Source organism: Rhineura floridana, chromosome 6, assembly GCF_030035675.1.
Source record: "Rhineura floridana isolate rRhiFlo1 chromosome 6, rRhiFlo1.hap2, whole genome shotgun sequence".
In the NCBI taxonomy this organism is placed as follows: Eukaryota; Metazoa; Chordata; class Lepidosauria; order Squamata; family Rhineuridae; genus Rhineura; species Rhineura floridana.
In genome coordinates, this window is record NC_084485.1 from 22,046,064 (window position 1) to 22,065,093 (window position 19,030).

Genomic DNA, 19,030 nt, shown 5'->3' on the forward strand with positions numbered 1-19,030 from the left:
GCACCCCCCTGAGTAGGTTGAAATGGCCCCACTAAGTCCACGTGTATTAATTGATAAGGTGCATTTGTACTGGGCATGGCTTCTTTGTTCCTTGCAGCCACAACTGCCCTAGTTTGTTTACACACGTGGCAGTCTACATATTTTTCACAGTTTCTCAATGTCACATCATTACTGTTCTCTGTTGTTTTCACCACATTTTCATATCCTATATGGCCTAGTTTTCTGTGCCATAAATGAACACAATTATTATGGGGTTTCTTATTAGCACACATGAGTACATGATTTGTTTGTTTCACGTGTAAGAAGAACAATGAGTTCCTCACTATTCCTTTCATGAATATTTTTCCTCCTCTCATTACATGCACTGAACCCCTTTTGAACATTACATTGAACCCCATTTCATTGAGTTTCGACACAGCCATAATGTTGCATTCAATATCAGGAACAAACAGCACATCAGTCATAATGGTATTGAAACCTGCTAATTTCACTGTTCCCCTACTTTTGATCTGTTTCTTAGATCCATCAGCCATTATTACATGATCCTCTACGTCACAAAATGTATGAAACATGGATTTATCTTTGATTATACTATTTGTTGCCCCACTGTCAATTGCCCATAAATCTTTACAGTTATTTCCCTGCTCATTGTTAATACATTGCTTATTCTTACTAGCATAGATCACCTGTACACATGGTTTTCTTCCTCTTTCTCTTCTTCTTGCTTCACAATTCCTTTGAAGATGTTGCTTGGAACCACAAAAATAACATGCCTTTTGTCCATACAGTCTCTCTTGCGCTGCTTTGTTGTTCTGCTTTTCCACGTGTTTAGACTCAGTCCTTTCTTGCTTTGCCATTTCTTGCCTTCTTTGAAATTCTTGTAAAAGTTTTCCTTCTATGTAATCCATATTGAGATTTGCATCGTCCATTGCTTCCAAAGAGCTCACCAGACTATCATAACATGAATCTAGTGAAGATAATGTGATATACACTTTTTGCGTTTGAGAATGTTCAATTTCACGTTCTGACAACTCAGTAAACAGTCTGTTTATTTCCAACAAATGCTCTGACATGGTTGTATCTCCAGATAAGCGCATCTGATACAATCTTCTGGCAAGATATATTTTAGAACTGGCAGTCTTTTTCACATTAATATTTCTTAAAGTTTCCCAGGTTTCCTTTGCCGTTGTTGCACCACGCACGTGCAGTAATTGAGAATCATCAATAGCAAGAACAATTAACGCCTTTGCCCTCTCATCCAGCCTTCTCCAATCTGCTGGAATAGGCACCCCGGCGGGTGGGTCTTCTGCGATAGCTTTCCACAGGTCTTCTTTCACTAGAAAAGCCTGCATTCTCTGTTTCCAAGTGCCATAATTTTTCCCTGTCAGCCTTTCCAAGGGAATCCCGGCCGATAACGTAACAGACATACTTTCACTTTTCACAGTTCACCGCCTTTGTAATTAGAGCTTCTCACCTCTGTCCTTCAGTCAGGTTTTTTTTTCCCACGGCTCTCTCACAGCTTTCAGCTCAGCTTTCGGTTTCTCCGTCTCTCTGCTGTTTTACTCGCTGGTCTGCAGTTCTGGCTTTTCTCTGCCGCTTTTCTGCAATCCTCAGCACCAGGTAATCCTCAGCACCAGGTAACCATCCTCTGCTACCACTTGTTGGATGTTGTATCTGGCGCAAGCAGATGCCCAGGATGCAGAACAGTATAGTGACAGGCTAGATGCCAGTTGAAGCAATGAGCCGGACAAGCAATAAGTTTTAAGAGTCACTTTACTGACAATATATCACAAGCTCTCTCTGTACAAACTGCTCGACCCCCACACCGACTGGCCAGATCTGCTAAGTCTTATAGATAAGGCCAGCTGGTTGCCTTGGATACTTGTCCTTGAGATCTGCACGGACTCTGTGCTTCTTGGCCTTGTAACTCTGCTGTGGAAAAATACATTCAGGCACTCTTTCTTTGCCAACAGATCCCATCAGTTCTGCTCTGCTGTACTTTCAATATTCTGATACCCCTTGGGGCCCCCTCTATTTTCAGTTCAGAGTGATATTCTGGATTTTGGAATGTCAACAACAGATTCACCATTGCACTACAGTGGAACATCAAGAACAATCATTTTTATTTTATTTATTTTATTTATTAAATTTATATACCGCCCGACTAGCAATAGCTCTCTGGGCGGTGAACATAAAACAGCATAAAAATACAATAAATAACAAAACAATACTAAAATACAAGCAACAATCCAACACAGTAAACATTTTTAAAATTAAATCAGTGTAACTTAAAATGCTTCAGAGAATAGGAAGGTTTTGACCTGGCGCCGGAAGGAGAGCAGAGTCGGCGCCAGGTGTACTTCCTCAGGGAGACTGTTCCATAGTTCGGGGGCCACCACTGAGAAGGCCCTAGATCTTGTCATCACCCTCCGGGCCTCCCTGTGAGTTGGAACCCGGAGGAGGGCCTTCGTAGCAGAACGTAGTGCACGGGCCGGTTCATATCGGAAGAGGCGTTCCGCAAGGTATCGTGGTCCCGCACCGTATAAGGCTTTATAGGTTAATACCAACACTTTGAATCTAGCCCGGAAACATATTGGCAACCAGTGCAAGCTGGCCAGAACAGGTGTTATATGCTCGGACCGCTTGGTCCTTGTCAGCAATCTGGCCGCCGCATTTTGCACTAGTTGTAGCTTCCGAACTGTCTTCAAAGGTAGCCCTACGTAAAGCGCATTACAGTAATCCAAACGTGAGGTTACCAGAGCATGTACCACTGATGTAAGGTCCTCTTTACTCAAATAGGGACGTAGCTGAGCTACCAACCGAAGTTGGTAAAACGCATTCCTAACCACCGAGGCTACTTGAGCCTCAAGTGAGAGGGAAGAGTCTAAAAAGACTCCCAGACTACGAACCCGGTCCTTTAGGGGGAGTGTAACCCCGTCCAGGACAGGGTATATATCCACCATCCGATCAGAGAACCCGTCCACCAACAGCATCTCAGTCTTGTCTGGATTGAGCTTCAGTTTGTTAACTCTCATCCAGTCCATTGTCGAGGCCAGGCAACGGTTCAGCAAATCGACAGCCTCACCTGAAGAAGATGAAAAGGAGAAGTAGAGCTGCGTGTCATCAGCATACTGATGACAACGCACTCCAAAACTCCTGATGACCTCTCCCAACGGCTTCATGTAGATATTAAAAAGCAGGGGGGACAAAACTGACCCCTGCGGGATCCCATATTGGAGAGCCTGCGGTGTCGAGCAATGTTCCCCAAGCACTACCTTCTGGAGACGACCCGCCAAGTAGGAGCGGAACCACTGCCAAGCAGTACCTCCAACTCCCAACTCCACGAGCCTCTCCAGAAGGATACCATGGTCGATGGTATCAAAAGCCACTGAGAGATCAAGGAGAATCAACAGAGTTACACTCCCTCTGTCTTTTTCCCGACATAGGTCATCGTACAGGGCGACCAAGGCTGTCTCAGTGCCAAAACCGGGCCTAAAACCCGATTGAAATGGATCTAGATAATGAGTTTCATCCAATAGCGCCTGGAGCTGGCCAGCAACCACCCGTTCCAAGACCTTGCCCAGGAATGAAACATTCGCCACTGGCCTGTAGCTGTTAAAATTGTCTGGGTCCAAGGAAGGCTTTTTCAGGAGTGGTCTCACCACTGCCTCTTTCAGACAGCCCGGGACCACTCCCTCTCGTAAAGAGGCATTTATCACTTCCTTGGCCCAGCTACCTGTTCCATTCCTACTAGTTTTTATCAGCCAGGAGGGGCAAGGATCCAGTACCGAAGTGGTTGCACGTACCTGTCCAAGCACCTTGTCCACGTCCTCGAGTTGAACCAACTGAAGCTCATCCAACAAAACAGGACAAGACTGTGCTCCGGACATCTCACTAGGATCTACTGCTATAACTTGAGAGTCTAGGTCCTGGCGGATACATGAGATCTTATTCTGGAAGTGAACGGCAAACTGATTACAGCGGGCCTCCAATGATTCCACCGTGTCCGGAGGGTTTGAATGGAGAAGCCCCCGGACAACTCGAAAGAGCTCCGCTGGGCGGCAAAGAGATGATTTAATAGTGGCAGCAAAATGATGTTTTTTAGCTGCCTTCACTGCTCCTACATAGAGCTTAGTCGAAGCACTAACCAGCGCATAATTGTATCCGTCGGGAGTTCGTCTCCATTTCCGCTCAAGCCTCCTCCTATCTTGCTTCATCGCTCTCAGCTCCGGAGTATACCATGGAGCTGTATGAGCTCTACACAGGAGAGGGCGTGCAGGAGCGATCGTGTTTACAGCCCGGGTCATCTCCGTATTCCACAGAGCGACCAGGGCTTCAGCAGGAGCGCCAGTCCTATCAGCCGGAAAATCCCCCAGAGCCCTTTGAAAACCTTCAGGATCCATTAGTCTCCGGGGGCGGACCATTTTAGTAAGTCCCCCACCCTTGCAGAGGGAAGAGGTTACTGAAAGTCTAAACTTCAGCAAGCAGTGGTCTGTCCATGACAAAGGGAGTGTTGTAAAACTCCCCACATCCAGATCACTTTCCCCATGCTCAGTAGCAAAAACAAGGTCTAGAGTGTGCCCCGATACATGTGTTGGACCACTAACATATTGAGACAGCCCCATGGCTGTCATGGAAGCCATGAAGTCCTGAGCCGCGCCAGACAAAGTGGTCTCGGCATGAATGTTGAAATCCCCCAGTACTATTAGTCTGGGGGACCTCAACAATATATCCGAGACCACTTCCGCCAGCTCAGTTAGGGAAGCCATTGGGCAGCAAGGTGGGCGGTACACCAAAAGGATTCCCAGCCTGTCCCTCTGGCCCAACACAAGGTGCAAACACTCCAGGCCAGTAACTGAATGAACATGGTGCTTGGTGAGTGAGATGGAACTCTTATAGACGACAGCAACCCCACCTCCCCGACCCTCAGATCTACCATGATGCTGAACCAAGTACCCCGGTGGGCAGAGCTGAGAGAGACCAACTCCTCCCTGCTCACCCACCCAGGTCTCGGTTATACATGCCAGATCGGCTGCCTCATCCACAATCAAATCGTGGACGAGGGAGGTTTTATTATATACCGATCTGGCATTTAATAACAGCAACTGGAGATCTGAGAGTTGGCTGATAGGACTACCAACGACCTTGCGGGTGTGGGAAGGACCGGAACAAGGCACAGCCACAACATGTCTGGACCGCGTTCCCCTTACCCGGCACGTCCTTCTCACAGCGCCATACCTTCCTTTGCCCGTCACTACGGTAATTGGGGCCCCCTCAAGTCTCCCCGCCTGATGGATAAAACTCTCTCCGAAGCACATAATACAACTAAAATATACAACAATTAAAGGTATAAAAACAGCTATATATACAGCCATATATACAGCATATAAACATACACACTCACTCAGACATACATTCATATAATCAGGCACCCATTCATCTCAAATTGCATCAACACACCAACAAAAAAGTAAAAAAAATAAAAAAATAAAAAATAAAAAATATAAATAAAAAAAGAAAGAAAGGAGCAGCACAGCAGCAGCAGCCTCTCCTTCCCTTGGGCGATGCTTTCTTTCTCCTGCAGGGCCTGGGTCTCCCAGGCCACCTCAGCCAGCCGGCTTATGTATCCCTCCAAAGAGGGACAGGTGGTAAGAATCAGTCCTGGCTGGCTGGGTACCTGGGGCCTGGTCCTGCCAGGCAGAAGTCCCTCAGGGAAGGGTGGTGGAAATGGTGGTCCCACAGTAGCAGCAGCAGCACAGCAGCAGCAGCCTCTCCTTCCCTTGGGGCGATGCTTTCTTTCTCCTGCAGGGCCTGGGTCTCCCAGGCCACCTCAGCCAGCCGGCTTATGTATCCCTCCAAAAAGTGGGAATTAATGTGTTTAAAAAACCCTCTTTTCTAAAGTATAACAATTTTTCTTGAATTTAATTTAATTTAATTTATGCATACAATTTAGATGCCTTTTACATGAGAAGAGTCCCCCCCATTTGCAAAATTCAGGAAACATAACTTCAGAAGAATGCTTTGAGTTCAGCTTCAGTAAATTCAGTCCTCTAACATTTCTATTTAAAAGGATTGGGTAGAAAGAGGCAAATTCCCTAAGCATCCCTTGTTTATATGCCACAATATTTTGATGGAACTGGAACCTCCAGTTAAAGGGATCAGAAGATGAGAAAAAGCTCTGCTGGAGTCCCAGAACCTGTGAGACCAGACAACACTGGCCTAGATACTCTACAGCACCTTTCTCTGCTTCCATAATATTGCCTCCTGCACACTTTGAAAACCATCGCACACCAAGACTATGCTATTCTGGTTTGCCTGTTTCTTGTGGTTCCCCTCCCCCCATGTTTTCTGACTTTATGGCCTCAATGTGGGAGGTCACTTCCCAATAAAATGCTATGCTATTATATTCAAGGTTTTGACACAGCTATTGGGTTTGAGTCTGAACTTTCAAGGAGTTGTTTGATGTGATTTCAGCACCTTGGACAGCTCCTTGAAAGTTCAGACTAAAATCAAAGAACGGACTCACTGCCCCACTGACATTGGGGCCACAAGTCTCCACTGGACACAATGCATGTGCGATCCAGAGCATGCACAATCTCAGAGCATCTGCTACTAAATAACCATCTTTCTCCCTCCCTTTCCATTCACCCCACTTGTTCAGTACAGATGTATCACGGTGAGAAGGAAGTGGTGGTTTTTTAAAAAATTCTTTGTTAAATTTTCACAATTGCTTCATGTCTTAGGGAAGCCCGCTATAGATCAAAGGGTGTAAGTATCACCATATTGATGGATACTTTGTGCTCTTGGCAAGACATACAGAGGAGAGGATAAAACAGATGGAAATATGCAGAGCTATTTTTTTTTGGTATGGTATCCAAAGCTACACAAGGATCCAGATAATAGAGGCAGGAAAGCTGAGGCCCTTTGGTTTCACTAAAACCATTTATGATTGCCTGGTAACTCCAAGAGCTGACACTCCCTGGGGATTTCACACATTTCCCAGGAATGAAGTCACTGCAGACTTGCAGTCAAGGGCAAAAAACACTTTCTGAAAGATATTCCATTCACATCCAGCAGTGTAATTGAAGCTTTCATGGATTTTCTCAGACAACCAGTAGACAACAGACATTTTGAGGGAGGCAAAAGGAGTGTTTGGAAAATGTCACAGCATCCAAGCTTTTCTGATGGTAGGTGAACGGTTGCCCACCAGTAAGATCAACTGAAATGCTGATTACAATTCCAAGCAAAATAGTTCTGTGTGTGTGTGTGTGTGTGTGTGTCCGTCTGTCCGTCCCATCCGTCCCGTCCATCCCGTCCGTCCCGTCCAGAGCCGAAAGAATGAGGCTGGAGTGTGTGTGCAAGTAAATCTCATTTTATTAGAGTAATGGATACATCAAAGGAATTGCGCTTCATAGGAAACCCTACGCTAACTCACTAGAGTCCCTAACTATACTCTAGACATGCTCTGCAGCGTGTGAAGGAAGTTGACTCAACGACCCCCCACTGGGAGCGGCAGGCTTATATAGGAAATGTTTTCGAACGTAATCTCTGACTCCTTCGTAATTCCTGTCTTTGCCCTGTCCGTTTCTCGCGGCGATGGGAACGAGGAGACAGGGGACGCGCATCCAACGGCTCATCTGAAGACACCTGCTCCCGAGCAACGGGCTCGAGGTCAGGGGGCTGTGCCACTCGGGAATCCTCCTGGGAACTGCTTGGTAAAGGAGGAGCTGGCACTGACTCTGAAGCTTCCCCCCACAAGCCCTCTGCATCAACTGGGGGCGGTGCGCTCGGCTCCTCGGAAAGGGCGTTACTCGTGGGAACTGGCTGGAGAGCAGGCTGCCCCCCTCCCGCACGATCCTGCTCAGACACAACAATCCCCAACTCTGCTTCTTCTGGCTGCGGAGGTGCCTGAAACTCATGCCTCCCCCCTTCCTGTCCCTTCTGAGTTGGCTGCAGCACAACATCATCCCCCCCTCCATGCTTTAACCCTTCCCACCCCTGAGGTCTAGGTTTCTCTGGATAAGCCTCATGGAATTCTCTCACCAAAGTCGGAGCGTGCACATTCTCCTCTTTCCCAGGAATGTTCAGTTGGATCGTACCCCTTCCAATGAATCAGGTACTGAAGACGCCCTCGGCATTTTCGCGAGTCCAAAATCTGTTCTACTTCGTATTCCTCCTCCCCCTCTACCAACAATGGCGGTGCGTGCTCCACTTGCGGACGGTGAGGGTCGGGGGCGGCATCCTTGGTCAACAATGCCCTGTGGAAGACTGGGTGCATCTTGAAGGTGGGTGGCAATTTTAGTCTGTAAGCCACGGGGTTAATCTGAGCCTCCACCTCAAAGGGCCCTACACGCCGATCCTGCAGTTTATGACACCGGCCAGGCATAGCTAGGAAACATGTAGAGATCCAGACCTGGTCTCCCACTCGTATGAGGTCCCCCTCTCTCCGATGCTGGTCAGCTGCGCGTTTGTAATCCGCTTTGGCCTGTTCTAGTTGCTCTTGGAGTAGCTGTTGCATAGTATGAAGTTCCTGCAAGTAATCCTCAGTGGCTGGGACTGAGAGACTGTCTTTTGGGGCAGGGAAGGCTCGGGGGTGGTAGCCAAAATTGGCGAAGAAAGGAGTCTGTTGCGTGTGCGAATGCACAGCATTATTATAGGCAAATTCTGCTAAATGCAGGTAGGACATCCAGTTGTCCTGCTGATACCCCACAAAACAATGTAAATATTGTTGCAACACTGCGTTGAACCTCTCAGACTGCCCATCCGTTTGGGGATGATGGGCAGACGACAGTCTCAGCTCACTTTGCAGCAACTTCCACAACGCTTGCCAAAAACGCGAGGTGAATTGTGTGCCCCGATCGGAAACCAGGCTGTCTGGCAGACCGTGCAGCTGATACACATTTTGCACGTACAACTTGGCAGTGTCTTGAACGCTTGGGAGCCCTGCGCACGGAATGAAGTGAGCCATTTTCGAGAAGGCATCAACGACCACCAAAACTGTGGTTTTCCCCTACGAAGGTGGGAGGTCTGTTATAAAATCCATAGTAATCATTCGCCAAGGTCCTCCTGGAGTAGAGAGGGGTTCCAGTAGCCCCGGTGGCTTCCCAGTGGCATGTTTAGCCCTCATGCAAGTGGGGCAAGAGCGAACGTAATGCTCTACATCCTTCTTCACCTTGGGCCACCAGAACTCCCGAGTGACAGCTTGAATGGTCTTAAAAACCCCAAAGTGGCCTGCTGTGGGGGCGTCATGGCACTGACGTAGTACCCTCACTCGCAGTTCTCTGGGGGGCACATAAACAGCTTTCTGATGGGGCAGTATGCCATCCTTCCATATAAGGTCCTTCTGTTCTGCCTGGGGTGAACCGCCCTCTTCGACCCACTGCTCCTGCACAAAAGGGTCCTGTTGTTGCACTTCACGCACTTCAGCTTCCCACGAATCTTGGCAGGCCCCTACTACTCCCCGCTCGGGAGGGATTATGTACTGTAACGGTCTTGGGGTGGGATCCCTCAGAAATTCTGGCTTCCTTGAGAGGGCATCAGCCTGCTTATTCTGTGCTTGGGAGATATAATGAATTTTGAAATGGAACCGTGTGAAGAACTGAGCCCAGTGCACTTGCCTCTGATTGAGTTTACGGGCGGTATGAAGACTCTCTAGATTACGATGGTCCGTGCACACCTCAATTTCATGCTGCGCCCCTTCCAGATGGTGTCTCCAGGCTTCAAAGGCATCTCTAATGGCTAATAGCTCCTTTTCCCACACAGTGTAGTTTTGTTCAGAGTCGGTTAACTTTCTGGAAAAGTAGGCACAAGGCATCAGTTCTCCCCCTTTCTGGGCTGGTTGCAAAAGAACCCCTCCAATCGTGACGTCCGAAGCATCCGTCTCTACCACAAAAGGGAGCGCCGGGTCGGCATGCTGTAGTATGGGTTCGGTAGCAAACCTTCGCTTCAGGCTCTCGAAAGCCTCTTGTGCAGCTTCTGTCCATTGGAAAGGTCCTGAGCCCTTCAGGCAATCCGTGAGCGGTGCGGTCTGATGGGAGTAGTTGGCTATGAAACGATGGTAGTAATTCGCAAAGCCCAAGAAGCGTTGCAAATCCTTCTTGGTCTTGGGGGGTTGCCACGTGAGTACACAATGAACTTTTTCTGGGTCCATTTCTACTCCTGCTGGAGAGATCCGATACCCCAGAAAGTCCAACATGGTTAGGTCAAACCCACACTTTTCCAGCTTTGCATAAAGACGGTGTTCCCATAACTTCTGCAGCACTGCACGCACATGCGAGTCGTGTTCCTTGGGAGTATTCGAATAAATCAAGATATCATCCAAATACACTATCATAAAGCGGTCCACAAAGTCCCGAAAGATGTCATTCATAAAATTTTGGAAGACTCCAGGTGCTCCCAACAACCCGTATGGCATCACCAAATACTCAGACTGACCGTAACGGGTCTTAAACACAGTCTTCCATTCATGACCTGCCTTAATCCTCATCAAGTTGTAAGCTCCTCTCAAGTCCAGTTTCATGAAAATTTTGGCAGAACGCAACCTCTCCAACATTTCCCTAATGAGCGGCAGCGGGTAACTATTGGGGATAGTGAGCTGGTTTAGGGCTCGATAATCATTACAGGGACGGAGCTCCCCCCCTTTTTTCTTCACAAACAGCAGGGGTGCACCAGTTGGGGACTGTGAAGGGCGAATGAAGCCTTTCTTCAAATTGGCATCCAGAAACTCCCTTAACGCTGCCAACTCTGGTTCAGATAGAGAGTAGATCCGCCCGGCGGGGATGCGTACTCCAGGTACCAAATCAATGGCACAATCATAGGGACGGTGAGGAGGGAGTTGCTCCGCTTCCTTTTTATCGAAGACGTCCCGAAAACTCCCATACTTGGCGGGCAAAGTTATTTCCCTTGGGGGAGACGCCTCTGCCAACACCTGTGGCTCCTCTTCAGGCTGGCAATGTTGATGGCAGTACTTGGAGGTAAAAACCACCACAGCTTCATCCCAAAAGATTGTGGGGTTGTGCCTAACCAGCCAAGGCATACCCAACACCACTAGGAAATGCGGCAAGGACGCCACATAGAACGACAGGTCTTCCCGATGCCCAGGGAACTTCACTTCCATGGACTCAGTCACCCGAGTCACCCCCCCAGACTTCAGAGGCTGGCCATCTATAGTTTCCACTGCCAACGGCTGACTCAGTTCTCTTGTGGGAATAGCGTGGTGTAGCACCAACTCTCGGTCTATGAAACAAGAGGATGCTCCGCTGTCGATCATAGCCTTGGCTGAGAAGCTCTCGCCTGAGGATAGGGTGATGCGAATGGGCAACAGAAGGGCCCCTTGGGGGGGAAGGGGTCGTAACAGAGGCTCAGTGTCTGTAGCACCCCCCAACTCTCTAGCCTCTACGAGAGCTGGGATGTGAAGTTTTCCGGCGGCTGGGATCTTCCGGTTTTGGCTGCACAATTTCTGGCGAGGTGTCCAGACTTTCCGCAATAGAGACACAGTCCTTCCCTCCGGTGTCTTTCCCTCTCCTCCTCTGTCAATCGCGGTCTAGCCCCCCCAATCTGCATGGGCTCCTCTCCCGAGACAGTAGGGATGCCAGGATTGGGCACGGGGCGCGCACGGGGCAGCGGAGCAGCAACCTGACTCCGTGAAGGCTCCATTCTTCACTCCAACTTTCTTCCTTCTAAGCGGCTGTCTATCTGCAAACTCAGTTGAATCAAACCCCTCAGTGAGTCGGGGTGTGTGGAGCACGCCAGTTCACCCAACACTTCTGGACTCAGTCCATTTCTGTAGAAGTACATCAAGGCTGGGTCATTGTACTCCGTCTCCTGAGACAAAACATGAAAAGCATTCGTGTATTGCCCTACAGACCCCCTTCCCTGTCTCAGGGTCCCTAACTGGCGGGCAACCGTCTCCTTCCTCTGGGGGTCTCGGAACATGTCCCCCATCGCATTCTTGAAGGCGTCAAACTGGCGCAATATCTGGTTGTTGCGAATCAAATACGGGGTGGCCCATTTTGCTGCTTCCCCTTCCAATAAACTGATGATGAACGCCATCAGTTGGGAACTCAGCTCTGCGCACTTGAATGTACAACTCACATTGGGCTAGAAACATGGCAAACTGTTCACTCTGGCCCCCATATCGCACAGGGAGCCCCACTGGAGACTTCACAGGGGCTGCCGCCCCGGGAGGCGCAGCCTGGACTTGGGTGACCAAGGCATGGAGATTCTGGTTATCCACTTGCAAGGCTTGCGTTGCGGCTCTGAGATTTTGGTTCTCGGCTTGTAAGGCTTGCGTAGTCACTCGGAGGTTCTGGATCTCGGCATACAAGGCTTCCATAGTGATAGGTACTCCCCCTCTTGCTCCGTTCTGGTCCATGTCACCCGCCATGGGAACAGGTTCGAGTAGGGATGGTGGTTGAGTCGATCTGTCCCGTCCAGAGCTGAAAGAATGAGGCTGGAGTGTGTGTGCAAGTAAATCTCATTTTATTAGAGTAATGGATACATCAAAGGCATTGCGCTTCATAGAAAACCCTACGCTAACTCACTAGAGTCCCTAACTATACTCTAGACATGCTCTGCAGCGTGTGAAGGAAGTTGACTCAACGACCCCCCACTGGGAGCGGCAGGCTTATATAGGAAATGTTTTCAAACGTAATCTCTGACTCCTTCGTAATACCTGTCTTTGCCCTGTCTGTTTCTCGCGGCGACGGGAACGAGGAGACAGGGGACGCGCATCCAACGGCTCATCTGAAGACACCTGCTCCTGAACAACGGGCTCGAGGTCAGGGGGCTGTGCCACACTGGAATCCTCCTGGGAACTGCTTGGTACTTGCTGGCACTGACTCTGAAGCTTCCCCCCACAAGTCCTCTGCATCAACTGGGGGCGGTGCACTCGGCTCCTCGGAAAGGGCGTTACTTGTGGGAACTGGCTGGAGAGCAGGCTGCCCCCCTCCCGCACGATCCTGCTCAGACACAACAATCCCCAACTCTGCTTCTTCTGGCTGCGGAGGTGCCTGAAACTCATGCCTCCCCCCTTCCTGTCCCTTCTGAGTTGGCTGCAGTGCAACAGAGAGTGAGTGAGTGAGTGAGTGAGTGAGTGAGTGAGTGTCCAAAGACAGACAGAAGTAATTGAAAAGGACTTGTTATCAGGTGGGGATTTGGGCCTGTATGACCTAGAGAAGGGAGTGTAAGGCTGTACCAAGGGCTAAAGCTTTGATAAAGTAAGAGCAGCTGCACTCTTCTTGGTTGTGTTTTCAATTGGAGTTCATGTTTAGGCATAGCACACCCACCCACCCATGGAACCCATGGATCATGGAGCATTCAAGGGGCCGCTCACCCAGGATGGGTTCACAGGGGCCACGTGGGCTAGCTCTGCCCCCTGTTACCAATGTCCCTCAGTGGCCACGCCCCTTGCTTTTCCACCCATGCCATTTTCACTCATGGGATTGCTTGGGGGAGGGGAGGATTTTTATCAGGATCACAGCACAAGGAAAAGAGTTAATTTCCACCCTAGATCTACACATATAACAACAAATTATGTTAGGGATTGAATTTACTGAAGTTTTAAATTGTGTTTTAAATTGTTTTTAAAAGATGTGTTTTTAAATTTGTATATTTGTTTTTAATGTTTTTAGTTATTGTAAACCACCCAGAGAGCTTCGGCTATGGGGCGGTATATAAACACAATAAATAAATATAATAAACAACCTGAGCTTGGAAAAGTTACTTTTTTGAACTACAACTCCCATCAGCCCAATCCAGTGGCCATGCTGGCTGGGGCTGATGGAAGTTGTGGTTTAAAAAAGTAACTTTTCCAAGCTCTGTAAACAACAACAAGCTACAGTCCTGATTTGTATTTGCCATGGCGGCTTTAAAAAAAAAATCAAGTGATGGTGATCCAATCATGAATCTATGTCATTTATTTATTTAGGCTATGCTTAGGTTGCCTAACGGCAAAATTTTGTAGGCTGCTGACAATGCAGAGCAAACATTTTACAATCATAATTGCAATACAAAAAGCCAACAAAAGCCACCGACTTGAACAGCATTAAAAGAGGATTCGACAAATTCACAGAGGATAATGCTATCCACGGCTATGAGTTATGATGGTTCTGTATTGTCTTCGCTATCAGAGGCAGGAGACTGGGGATCATAAATTGGGAGAGTGCTGTTGTGCTCATGTCCTGCTTGTGGGTTTCCCAAAGGCATCTGGTTGCCCACTGTGAGAGGAAGATACTGAACCAGCAGGGCTCTTCTTATGTTCTTCCCAGGCAGGCCACTCTGCGGCGGGCATTCAACAACTGGGGAAAGGGCTGGCACTACTGAAAAGAGCCCTTTACTCATTGCCATCTGCCATACATAAGAATGTAAGAAGAACCGTGTAGCTGGATCAAGTCAAAGGCCCACATAGGTCAGCATCCTGCACTCACAGTGGCCAACCAGATGCATCTGGGAAGCCCACAAGAGCACTAGTCCCCATCTGGAATTCCCAGCAACTGGTATTCAGAGGCATATTGCCTCATACAGTAGGGCCCTGGTTTTCAGCAGCCCACTTTTCAGCGTTTCGCTAATAAGGCAGCTAAAATTAGAGTAAGGCCCCACTCATACAGCGCTTGTTCCGCTTTTACGGTGTTTTCTGGGCATCGGGTGCCATTTTATTGAAGGAGTTCTGCTTTTCGGTGGGTTTTGCTATTAGGCGGGGGTCTGGAACGTAACCCGCCATATGAATGGGGCCCTACTGTATATACTTCACCTGGTACATACAATCATAGGTGTCTGCAGATTATGACAACCACATGGACTGGGTAGGAATATGTGGGGAGAGGTAATCTTTTAGTTACCAAGATGCCAATCTACAAATGGTTTATTTTATTTATTTATTATTTGATTTATATCCCACCCTTCCTCCCAGCAGAAGCCCAGGGCAGCAAACAAAAGCACTAAATACACTTAAAACATCAAAAAAACAGACTACGACTTATGGCGACCCTATGAATCAGCAACTTCCAGTAGCATCTGTTATAAACCACCTTGTTCAGCTCTGGTAAGTTCAGGTCTGTGGCTTCCTTTATGGAATCAATCCATCTCGTTTGGCCTTCCTCTTTTCTACTTCCTTCTGTTTTTCCAAACATTATTATCTTTTCTAATGAATCATGTCTTCTCATGATGTGTCCAAAGTATGATAACCTCAGTTTCATCATTTTAGCTTCTAGTGACAGTTCTGGTTTAATTTGTTCTAACACCCAATTATTTGTCTTTTTTGCAGTCCATGGTATACGCAAAGCTCTTCTCCAACATCACATTTCAAACGAGTTGATTTTTCTCTTATCCGCTTTTTTCACTGTCCAACTTTCACATCCATACATAGAGATCGGAAATACCATGGTCTGAATGATCCTGTCTTTAGTGTTCAGTGATACATCTTTACATTTGAGGACCTTTTCTAGTTCTATCACAGCTGCCCTCCCCAGTCCTAGCCTTCTTCTGATTTCATTTTTAAAAGCTTTAAAGACATCTAAAAAAAGGATTGAAAAGCATATTGTTTAAAATATATATATTTCCAACACAGATGCAGACTGGGATAGGTCTCAACTTAAAAGGCTTGTTGAAATGGTACTAAAAGTTAAAACCAGTGTTTGAAATTAGGCCCAGAAATTGGGCCTAGTGGTATTTCGCCTGGTTCGCCCCTGAGAAGATACAGCAAACCTTCTGACTGACTTGGAATCCACATCTCCCTGGCCCAAGTCCAACATCCTATCTACTAACCCGCAGGGGCTCTTTGTGAGGACTCCCTGTGACTGGATGTGTGAGCTCATCCTGAGCAATCTTGAGCTTTGCTGGCATACCTAGGAAGCTGCCTTGTCCTGAGTCAGACCATGAGTCCATCTAGCTCAGAACTGTCTACACTGACTGGGAGAGGTTCTCCAGGATTTCAACCTGGGGTCTCCCAGCCCTACCTGGAGATGCTGGGGATTGAACCTGGAACCTTCTGCTGCAAAGCAGGTGCTCTTCCACTGAGCTACAGCATAGCAATTATGGTGGTAAAAGCAGCCATAGCATTGGCTGTCTTGCCTGACCCTATAGCTTTGTCCACACTTTGCAATTCTGAAGTTCTTCAGTGGAAGTCAAGGGAAGGCAAACTTTACAGTCACTTCAGGGAACCCAGGGTCCATCTGCAATAGGGAGAGGTCCTTCATTGCACAAAGCTCTGCCGCGTTTAAGCCACACACCAGCAAGACTTGCCTTACATGGTCATGGGAGCTGTTTATAGCTTGCCAATTAATGCAGTTCTGGCTATGCAGCAAGATTAGAAACTGCACAGCACCTTAATTATAGGTGTATAAACTCAAGGCCAGCAGCTGTTTCAGCAATCTCAGCTGGGAGATGTTTGCCTGAAACAGTCAACGCCTTAGGCTGGATGCAGCATCATGGGCCCAAGACTGCCTATGCTTGCATATGCCCATCTGTTGCAATGGCATTTTGCCTGTTCACGATTTGCTTGGACTCATGCCCTGCTGTGACACAGGTGCCAGGCAATGGAATGAGTAGCCTCCTTTTCTGCTGGAAGCTACAGAATTCTCTCTCCCATTGCTGACACCTGCAAAGGATAGGAGAGCAACAAGACCATGGGAAAAGCCTGTCTGGATAAGATAGCCTGGTATGGAGATGATTTGTGGAAGGATGCCTCTTAGGGTTGCCAGGTTCCTGGCCTGAGACTGATACTGTATCTTTAGGAGAAGAGAAAGTCAGCCAAGTGCAGGTGTTCTTGCAACTCTGTAATGGGAAAAACCACAAGGTGGAATTCTCCCTTCCCCCTGCACAACTTTTAAAATACAGAAGACCTCTTGGAGGCTGGGCTAAAACTAAAACATCTCAAAAAACAGACTTTAAAATATATTAAAACAAAACATCTTTAAAAACATATTAAAACAAAATATCTTTAACGACATCTTTTTTTAACAAAGCTTTAGAAATATCTATCTATCTATTAAAAGGTTTAAAAAAAATATTAAAAAGCAATTCCAACACAGATGCAGACTGGGATAAGGTCTCTACATAAAAGGCTTATTGAAAGAGGAAGGTCTTCAGTAGGAAGGTCTTCAATTTAGTTTTAGTAGATATATAGGGAATAGTGGCTATGTATTTTTCGGCCTGTATCTGAATATTGTATTTTCTGTATGGGAACAGTATTATTTTACATTCTTATAGATCAAACTATATTAAAATATTATTAGTAATACTATATCTATATTTTCAATGTATTTTCAGTGTAACTATTCTATGCATAGTCATTTTTTATACATAGCAACTCTATGTAATTTATACAACTTACTACATTACTCTGTTATCTCTAACTATTCAGTGTTATTTACAATAGTGCAATTACTGTTTCAAATTCTACATGTATTAATGTCTGTATTATATTGATAAAATAATAAGGAGAAGTATCTGTTGCACACACAAGGTCCCAGGTGCAATCCCCAGCATCTCCAGTTAAAGCTGGGAGAGACCCTGGTCTGAAATCCTGGAGATCCACTACCAGCAGTCAGTGAAGACAATAGTGAGCTAGATCAGCCAATGGTCTGACTCAGTATAAGGCAGCTTCCTATATTCCTATAATGAAAAACCTTTTAAAAAGAAAAAAAAGAAATGCATTGCATCTTACCGTAGTGGGGAAAACTGTGGTCAGGGGACAACTTCACAGCCCCTGCTGGTCTCCCTTCTTACGGCACTTTATCTTTAAAATGGATTTGGATTGGACATCCCTGCATATGGAGAATGCCTTCAGATAGAAAACGATCTCCTGTAAAGTAGGACACTTGGGCTTTTTTCAGTGGGTTATATACTTTAGCTGCTGCTAATTTGAAACCAGGGGAGAAAGAGGGAAGGGATCTCTCTTTCTCCTCTAATTTGCAACCCACAGTAGCAGAGCTATAAAGCAGGGGCTTGCCCAATGCAGCAGGCCGCCGTTGAGGGGGCTACCTTGGGAAGCTCAACTCCAAAAGGGGTGAGCCAAAAGGGTATCATCCCTTTGGGCTCGTCCCTTTGGGGCTGGAACAAAGGCAAAGGCACCACCCCATTTTGTTGTTTTCTCTCTGTGTGTGGGTGTTTGTGTTTCTTCCTTTTGGCATTTTACAATATTTGTTTTTTGTATATGGCATGTATTTGGGGTGTGTGAGAGGTGAACGCATGACATACATAGGTTTTATGCTTTTTGTGGTGCCCAGTGTCAAATTCCCTTGGTGTAAGACAAGGGCAGATAAGTGGCTATTTATGCCTCAAGTGAGAGATGCGGCTTTGCTTTGCTTTGCTTTCTCAGCTGTATTTATTGCAGACTGTATCTTTCTGCAATAGTTAATGATTTCTGATTTAAATATGTATATGATTTTACTGTATAGTAGGGCCCGCTTTACAGCGATTTGCTAATACAGCGGTCTCAATTAGCCGCAATTAGACTAAAGCCCCACTCATACGGTGCTTGTTCCACTTTTACGGCTGTTTTTGGGCATTGCGCACCATTCTATTCAATGGGTTCCGCTTTCCAGTGGTTTTCGCTTTACAGCGAGGGTCCAGAACGTAACCTGCCGTATGAGTGGGGCCCTACTGTACGTGTATATGTATTTATGAATGTTGTAAACTGCTCTGATTTGTTTAAATGAACAGTAATATGTAAATAGTTATAAATAAATAAAGGCCACCTTGGTCTGAGCTGTACCTCTTCAGACTGCAGCTGGGGCTTATAATCAAATGCTGCTCTCATGAAATATCTCCACACACACACAAATGCAATTTAAAAACTAGTAATCAACCTTTTCCTTGACATACTAGTTTTCTTCATGCAGAGATTTTTTTCATGAAGGAGCACTCCCCTTCCATGTGAGCCCTCACCTGCATTATGAAGTGGCAAAGTCTCAGACAGTGATTTACTGTATCACCACCTCATTAGAAGCAGATGTAAGATACTGTCATTTGGGAAGGCCAAAGATTGTTAGTTTGGGGATATAAAGGATTAAATGAGTTGCTATTTTTGTTT